The sequence below is a fragment of the Azolla caroliniana genome, unplaced genomic scaffold (assembly GCF_043228905.1).
Source record: "Azolla caroliniana isolate FFs.n. ecotype wild unplaced genomic scaffold, voAzoCaro1.0.p SCAF_3, whole genome shotgun sequence".
NCBI classification, from domain to species: domain Eukaryota; kingdom Viridiplantae; phylum Streptophyta; class Polypodiopsida; order Salviniales; family Salviniaceae; genus Azolla; species Azolla caroliniana.
This window is the reverse complement of record NW_028230438.1, coordinates 21521590-21529320: the sequence shown is the minus strand read 5'-3', so window position 1 is coordinate 21529320 and position 7731 is coordinate 21521590.

Genomic DNA, 7731 nt, shown 5'->3' with positions numbered 1-7731 from the left:
CGTCTCTATTACCACCTCTGACCCGATTAGGTAATCTTTATCCGCCTTCACTGCGGACACAATACCCCAAAGCTCACATTTTACTTGGGCGTATCCTCGTTGTCGCTCACTTAAGACCTTGGCTCCGAACCGGATGTCGTAGCGCGTACCATCCTCTCCTTCTTGGTTGATGACCCATCCGATCCCTGTTGGACTCATATCTACCGTCACGTAGATGGGCACCCCTTCCTTGTATACGGCTTTTCATAAAGCTGGTGCCGCTACCAAAATTCCTTTGATCCTCTTCGTTGCCTCTGTGTGCTCTTCCTCCCACTTGAACTTCCGCCCCTTCTTGAGTAGCCCATACAAGGGCTCGGCTAGGTGAGCATAGTGCGGGATCCAAATGTGGTAGAATGCACAGGCACCAAGAAATCGCCTCACCTCTGTTTGCGATTTACATTCTTCCCTCATGTCTGTGATGGCGTCCGTCCACCTTTCCTAAGATGGCTTCCATCCGTACGCCCTGCACAAGTGTCCCACCACAACGATCTCTGGTTGGCCGAATGCCGATTTCTCACCCGAGAAGGTCAAGCATGCATCTTCGAGTCTTTGTAGAACCTTCTCGCAATCGGAGATGTGATATGCCACTAAACATCTGCACCCATCCTCGTCCAAGGCTTCATCTTTCTCCGCTTTAGAGCACCCTTTTATGGGGATGTCATCGAGGAACGACATGGTGATGTCGGGGATGCAATCTCTCAATACCTTGTTCATTGCATTTACCATGTGGGCTACAGAGTTAGTGCCTCCTTGTGGCAAGGTACACATTCGCACTAGGCCAATAGGGGTCCACATTGTCGTGATGTCCCTACTCTCCACAGCTAGTTGGAATTGATCGTACCCCGAGTATAGATCATCGATCGAATAAATAGACCTTCCAGCGAAGGCCTCAACGAATTCGTCAACGCTCGGTCCGACCCCTGCATTTCGAATTGTCACTTGATTAACAGGTTGTAGGTCCTGGATGAAGCATAAGGTGCCGTTCTTTGGCACAGTGAACCACCGATTCGAGTATGGGGCGCTTGATGGCTCGAGGATACCCATCTCAATCTTTTCCTTGAGTAGCTCCATCAACTTCAGGATGTGAGCTCTCGGAACCGGGATTGGCTTGATGTTCCATGGTACATGTGGCACCGTAAAGATCCCCATTGGCTCCACGATCTTAGGGTTTACACACCCTATCTCACCCAATGAGAAGGCGAAAGACCTTCCGTGGCTTTCGATCATCCTTCTAAATCTTTCCTCCTCCCTAGGCAATAGGAAGTCACCCCCACCAATCCGGAGCTTCTGTCGCGTCTCGTCGGTGAACCGGTGCCCTATGCCTCGTGGGTCCCGCAAGCTAGGATCAATCACTACCCCCTTTATCCGATCCCAACTATCATTAGGCAATGGGGCAGCCACAAGCTTCATCTTCTTGTCCACGGTCTTGTACTTTGTTTGCACCTTGACCGTCCTCGCTTCCTCAATCAACTGCCCAAGCTCTTTGATGGTGGTGTACATGTCAACTGAGTTGACTGGAATTACCTTGTCTTCATTGAGGCCCGAAATGACTACCCTCTCCATCTCTCTGAGAGTGTCGTCGAACGAGACCGCCTCCATGGCGCCACTTATGGTGTCATCTTCCCCCAATAAATTACATTGTTTGAGATACCTTTCGTATCTCTTGGCCCTAGACTTATCTCTATCACTTAAATTAGTAATTTTACAAGCTCCATTTTCGGAGAACCAAAATTCTTTCCTATTACATTTAATAGTTTTACAAGGGTTTAGGGTCTTAGTTTGCCTCGGGCTATTGCGGCCCCACTCTTTAATAGCCTGCATAAAAAATCCTCTCGGCTCTCCCCTTTGAGGGAGGCTCAATTGCGCTCATGGTTGGGCCTCACCGTAAGGAATTGGACCGAATGCTTCCCATCTTGGCTGTTGACCCTCGCATATGCCGACCCGTTGTCTAGCACCTTCGTCTCCATGCGAGCCGCCGTGATGTATGGTTCGCCCAAGATGACCGGGTACGAGGGCGTCTCTTGAACAAAGAAATGTTGATCTATTTCTACGTCCCCCACCTTCACACGTACATTCGGGCAAGCCCCGTATAGCTCCTCTGTTGCTTAGGTTGCCGCTCTAATCTTCCACCCGTGCTTTGTGTTGATCGACCACTTTCCCTTTTTATAAAAGTCCATGGACATAAGGTTGATCTCAGAGCCATGGTCGATCAATGCTACAACTAGCTTTTTTACATCTCTGACCCGTATCAGTGTCTCCGTTACTGCTCTCGCCCAATGCGGCTTCGTGTAGTGACTGTCCACATAGTCTTCGTCTTCCTTGGGAACCTTAGGTGACAATGCATTTACAATCGCGGGCTTCACTACTTCTTGCTCTGTCGAGAGCCGCTTCCTCTTCATTAGGTCGATGATGACCTCGTGAAATTCTTTCTTGGCAATTCCGAGGACCTCTCACAGAGTAAACTCTACGCGACTATCGAGGATCCTTTCCTCCACTACCTTCTTCAAGTCTGTTGCTTGTTCGATCTCTGAGCAAAGCTTGAAGTTGGGGGGTTCCCCTTCTCTTTGCATCTTTCGTCGCGTGCTTGAGACTGGTTCGGCTCTTCCCTTCTTCGTGCACCTCGAGCGTCGTATTTCCTTGATGGATCGGCTCCCTCGTCATTTCCTACCTTCTTCTCTCCTACCATTACTTCATAGTTTTGGCAAGTGGCTTCCACTAAGCTTGTCTTTTCTTCCACCGGATCCTTCCACCCGGTTGCTTCTTGGACCCTTCTTTCCGCTTTGTCCCCTTCTTCTCTTTTGAACTTTCCCTTAGAGAGGCTTCCAAGGATTGACGGCCAAAAGTCAAACTCTTTCTCCTCTTGCCTCACCTCTTTCCCCACTCGGATCCCAGCCGACGCTGAGTAGTGGACGACTTCAACATGTCGTGCTTCGGCCTCCTCCATTAGCCTTCTCATGCCCCCTCAACCTTGATTCAATCCCAAGGGGTGCCTTGTCTCCGTCGAATAGACCCTATTGTTCCAAAGATAGACAATATCCCTTCTTAGGGCCTCTTGAAAGTCTCCACACTCCCTTCGTAGGTGGTCGAGATTGTCGCACCACATACATCTTTGCGCAAACAGGGGACGATGATCTTGAGGGCCACCACTCTCTCTCCTATCTTGCACTATTTGGAGATCTCGCACCATCTTTGTGAGCTCGTCAATTGCCGACCCTCCCGACGGTGCATCAACCACGTTTCTCTCGGGGACAAACCTTGCATTTGCTTGCTCTCTTTCTTGAGGTGCTCTACCACCCCTAGGTTCGTGTGTCTCACCAATGGAGCCTATGGATGTTTGGCCACTCAACGGAGACCCTTCGTTCCATTCCCTTCTCTTATCGAAGTGACTACAAACCCGTTTTACCATAGCCCAATCCGTCGTGAGCCCATCATAAGTTTCGAGGAGGAGCCCCACCTTCTCTCGGTCTCATGCATCAACAACCTTTATGAATAGTAGGAACTTGCTTGTGTCAAGCACCATCCTATCGAGCGCCGAGAGTCGCGCGAAGCACTTCTCAAATTCTTGTAGAAGTACCATAGTATTTCTCCCCTTGCCGGGAAGCTCAACCACTCCATTAGATCCCTTTTCGAAATTCTGAGTGAGTTATCAAGGCCGTACTTCTCGAGGAGTCTTTCTTCGAATTCAACCCAATTGCAATAGTCCGCTTGGATCTCGAGTACCTCTGCATGGATACTCGGCATTACCACTCTAGCGAATACAATTAGACACCTATCTTCTGTGACGTTTCGCCTAAGCATTTAGGCCTTATAGGCATCCAAGTAGCTCGTGGTATCTCTTCCATTGAATCAACTTGTTGTGCTGACCACTGTCTCTATGGCCCGGTCTAGGTCGGTGATGCCTTCTCGGGCAATTACCAAGCAGTCCACTGCCGCCGCTGCCATCGCTTCAACAAGTTCTCCTCCTCGCATCTTGGTTCTCCCTTGCCGCCCTTTCACATCGAGTTCACCGATTTATGTCGCGAAGTTTCACGCGTGTGTGTTACTTGGGCGGGACTACAAGGGTCTTGGATTAGGAAGTACTCAAGGGATAGCAAACAACCGAGGTTTGCTTTACGAAAATACTACTTCACAACCCCTTCCCGAGCAAGGGCTCATTGCCCTTTGTTTTGTGAGGTTGGTGGTTCTTGTTGATCACGACTCATCGACCTTTCGAGATCACCACACGAGCCAAGTGATCAAACGGGTACAAGCAAGATGAGCACGCAAGATGAACGCACAAGGAGACGATAACACAAACACAAATGCCTATACATCTTTATGACGAGAAGCGATGCATGGGCACGCTCAAACGCTCCCTCGTCACAAGACGTCGAACATACGAGGAAGACACAAAACACACGCACAAATGATCATACGCCTTTATGAGGAGGAGAGGTGCATGGGCAAGCCTGAACGCTCCCTCGTCACAAGACGACCGAACATACAAGGAAGTCACAACCACACGCACAAATGCTCGTACGTCTTTATGAGGAGGAGAGGTGCATGGGATCGCCTGAAACGCTCCCTCATCACCAGACAACCGAACGTACAAGGAAGACACAAACACACATACAAAATGCTCGTACGCCTTTATGAGGAGGAGAGGTGCATGGGCATGCCCGAAACGCTCCCTCGTCACAAGACGGCCGAACGTACAAGGAAGACACGAACACACGCACAAATGCTCGTACGTCTTTATGAAGAGGAGAGGTGCATGGGCAAGCCCAAAACGGTCCCTCCTCACAAGACGACTAAAAATACAAGGAAGACACAAACACACGCACAAAATGCTCGTACGCCTTTATGAGGAGGAGAGGTGCATGGGCAAGCCCGAAACGGTCCCTCGTCACAAGATGGCACAAACACACACACAAATGCTCGTACGTCTTTATGAGGAGGAGAGGTGCATGGGCACGCCCGAAACACTCCCTCGTCACAAGATGGCCGAACGAACAAGGAAGACACAAAGACACACACAAAATGCTCGTACGCTTTTATGAGGAGGAGAGGTGCATGGGCACGCCCGAAACGGTCCCTCGTCACAAGACGACCGAACGTACAAGGAAGACATAAACACACGCACAAAATGCTCGTATGCCTTTATGAGGAGGAGAGGTGCATGGGCAAGCCCGAAACGGTCCCTCGTCACAATACGACCGAACATACAAGGAAGAGACAAACACACGCACAAATGCTCGTACGTCTTTATGAAGAGGAGAGGTGCATGGGCAAGCCCGAAACGGTCCCTCGTCACAAGACGGCCGAACGTACAAGGAAGACACAAACACACGCACAAAATGCTCGTACGCCTTTATGAGGAGGAGAGGTGCCTGGGCAAGCCCGAAACGGTCCCTCATCACAAGACGACCGAACGTACAAGGAAGACAAACATACACACAAATGCTTGTACGTCTTTATGAGGAGGAGAGGTGCATGGGCACGCCCGAAACGCTCCCTCGTCACAAGACGGCCGAACGTACAAGGAAGACACGAACACACGCACAAATGCTCGTACGTCTTTATGAAGAGGAGAGGTGCATGGGCAAGCCCAAAACGGTCCCTCCTCACAAGACGACTAAAAATACAAGGAAGACACAAACACACGCACAAAATGCTCGTACGCCTTTATGAGGAGGAGAGGTGCATGGGCAAGCCCGAAACGGTCCCTCGTCACAAGATGGCACAAACACACACACAAATGCTCGTACGTCTTTATGAGGAGGAGAGGTGCATGGGCACGCCCGAAACACTCCCTCGTCACAAGATGGCCGAACGAACAAGGAAGACACAAAGACACACACAAAATGCTCGTACGCTTTTATGAGGAGGAGAGGTGCATGGGCACGCCCGAAACGGTCCCTCGTCACAAGACGACCGAACGTACAAGGAAGACATAAACACACGCACAAAATGCTCGTATGCCTTTATGAGGAGGAGAGGTGCATGGGCAAGCCCGAAACGGTCCCTCGTCACAATACGACCGAACATACAAGGAAGAGACAAACACACGCACAAATGCTCGTACGTCTTTATGAAGAGGAGAGGTGCATAGGCAAGCCCGAAACGGTCCCTCGTCACAAGACGGCCAAACGTACAAGGAAGACACAAACACACACACAAAATGCTCGTACGCCTTTATGAGGAGGAGAGGTGCATGGGCAAGCCCGAAATGGTCCCTCATCACAAGACGACCGAACGTACGAGGAAGACACAAAACACACACACAAATGATCATACGCCTTTATGAGGAGGAGAGGTGCATGGGCACGCCCGAAACGGTCCCTCGTCACAAGACGACCGAACGTACAAGGAAGACATAAACACACGCACAAAATGCTCGTATGCCTTTATGAGGAGGAGAGGTGCATGGGCAAGCCCGAAACGGTCCCTCGTCACAATACGACCGAACATACAAGGAAGAGACAAACACACGCACAAATGCTCGTGCGTCTTTATGAAGAGGAGAGGTGCATGGGCAAGCCCGAAACGGTCCCTCGTCACAAGACGACCGAACGTACAAGGAAGACACAAACACACACACAAAATGCTCGTACGCCTTTATGAGGAGGAGAGGTGCATGGGCAAGCCCGAAATGGTCCCTCATCACAAGACGACCGAACGTACAAGGAAGACAAACACAGACACAAATGCTTGTACGTCTTTATGAGGAGGAGAGGTGCATGGGCACGCCCGAAACGCTCCCTCGTCACAAGACGGCCGAACGTACAAGGAAGACACAAACAAAGAAAGAAGGAAAGAAAGCAACACGAATGATATCGGCCAAAGAAATAAATACATTGTCGCGTTATTACGTGCGTGAGTGTAGAAGGGTGGGACCACGGGGGTCTCGGACGAGGGAGGAAGGGATGCTGAGAAAGCAAAACATGAGAGAGAAAAGAGAGAGAAAAGAGAGAGAGAGCATGCGCGTGACACCGACTCTTATGCACAAGAAACAAGGGGCTCTGCTCCCGACACGACCAAATACACCAATATGCACAAACAAATATGAGTATGTATATTACAAGGGAAAGAATACAACCCCGGCTTCGAGCCAGACTAAGGTAGGGTAGGTTACAATGGCAGTCTGCCGCCAAGCCGCTGATAGGGGAGCTCTCAGGCTCGTCGCGCCGAGCGGGGTCTTGCACAGGAGACCGAGTAGAAGCAAACCCTAAATAGACACGAACTCTCAACCCTCACGACGAGGAAGAAGAAGAAGAAGAAAACAATCAAGATGAAAACCCTAGAACGAAGCAAGAATAAGAGAAACTACCTAACCCTAAATCTAACGGTATACCCTCCTAACTCAAAATGGGCAACCTTTCAACATGAGGCGCTCCCTTCCTTTTATAGAACAAGGAAAGGGATGCGTTACAATGTGGGATAAATACTCCCCATTATACTATACACCGTTTCCTACTATACATGTGCACATGTTGCACACCCCCGACTTGCCCGTTCCACCCCGGTTTCACACTATAGCCGGAAATTTTCACGACATCCACCCCCACCAAACCGCACATCCACCGGTATGTGCCAAGAAGGGAAAAGGGTGAGAGATTTCGGCTACGGTGATTAACCGGGTCCTCTGCCTTATCGGAACCCGATCGTCTCGCCGGCTCCTTACCCCTCAATGGCCCTTTCGGCCCTCGATGG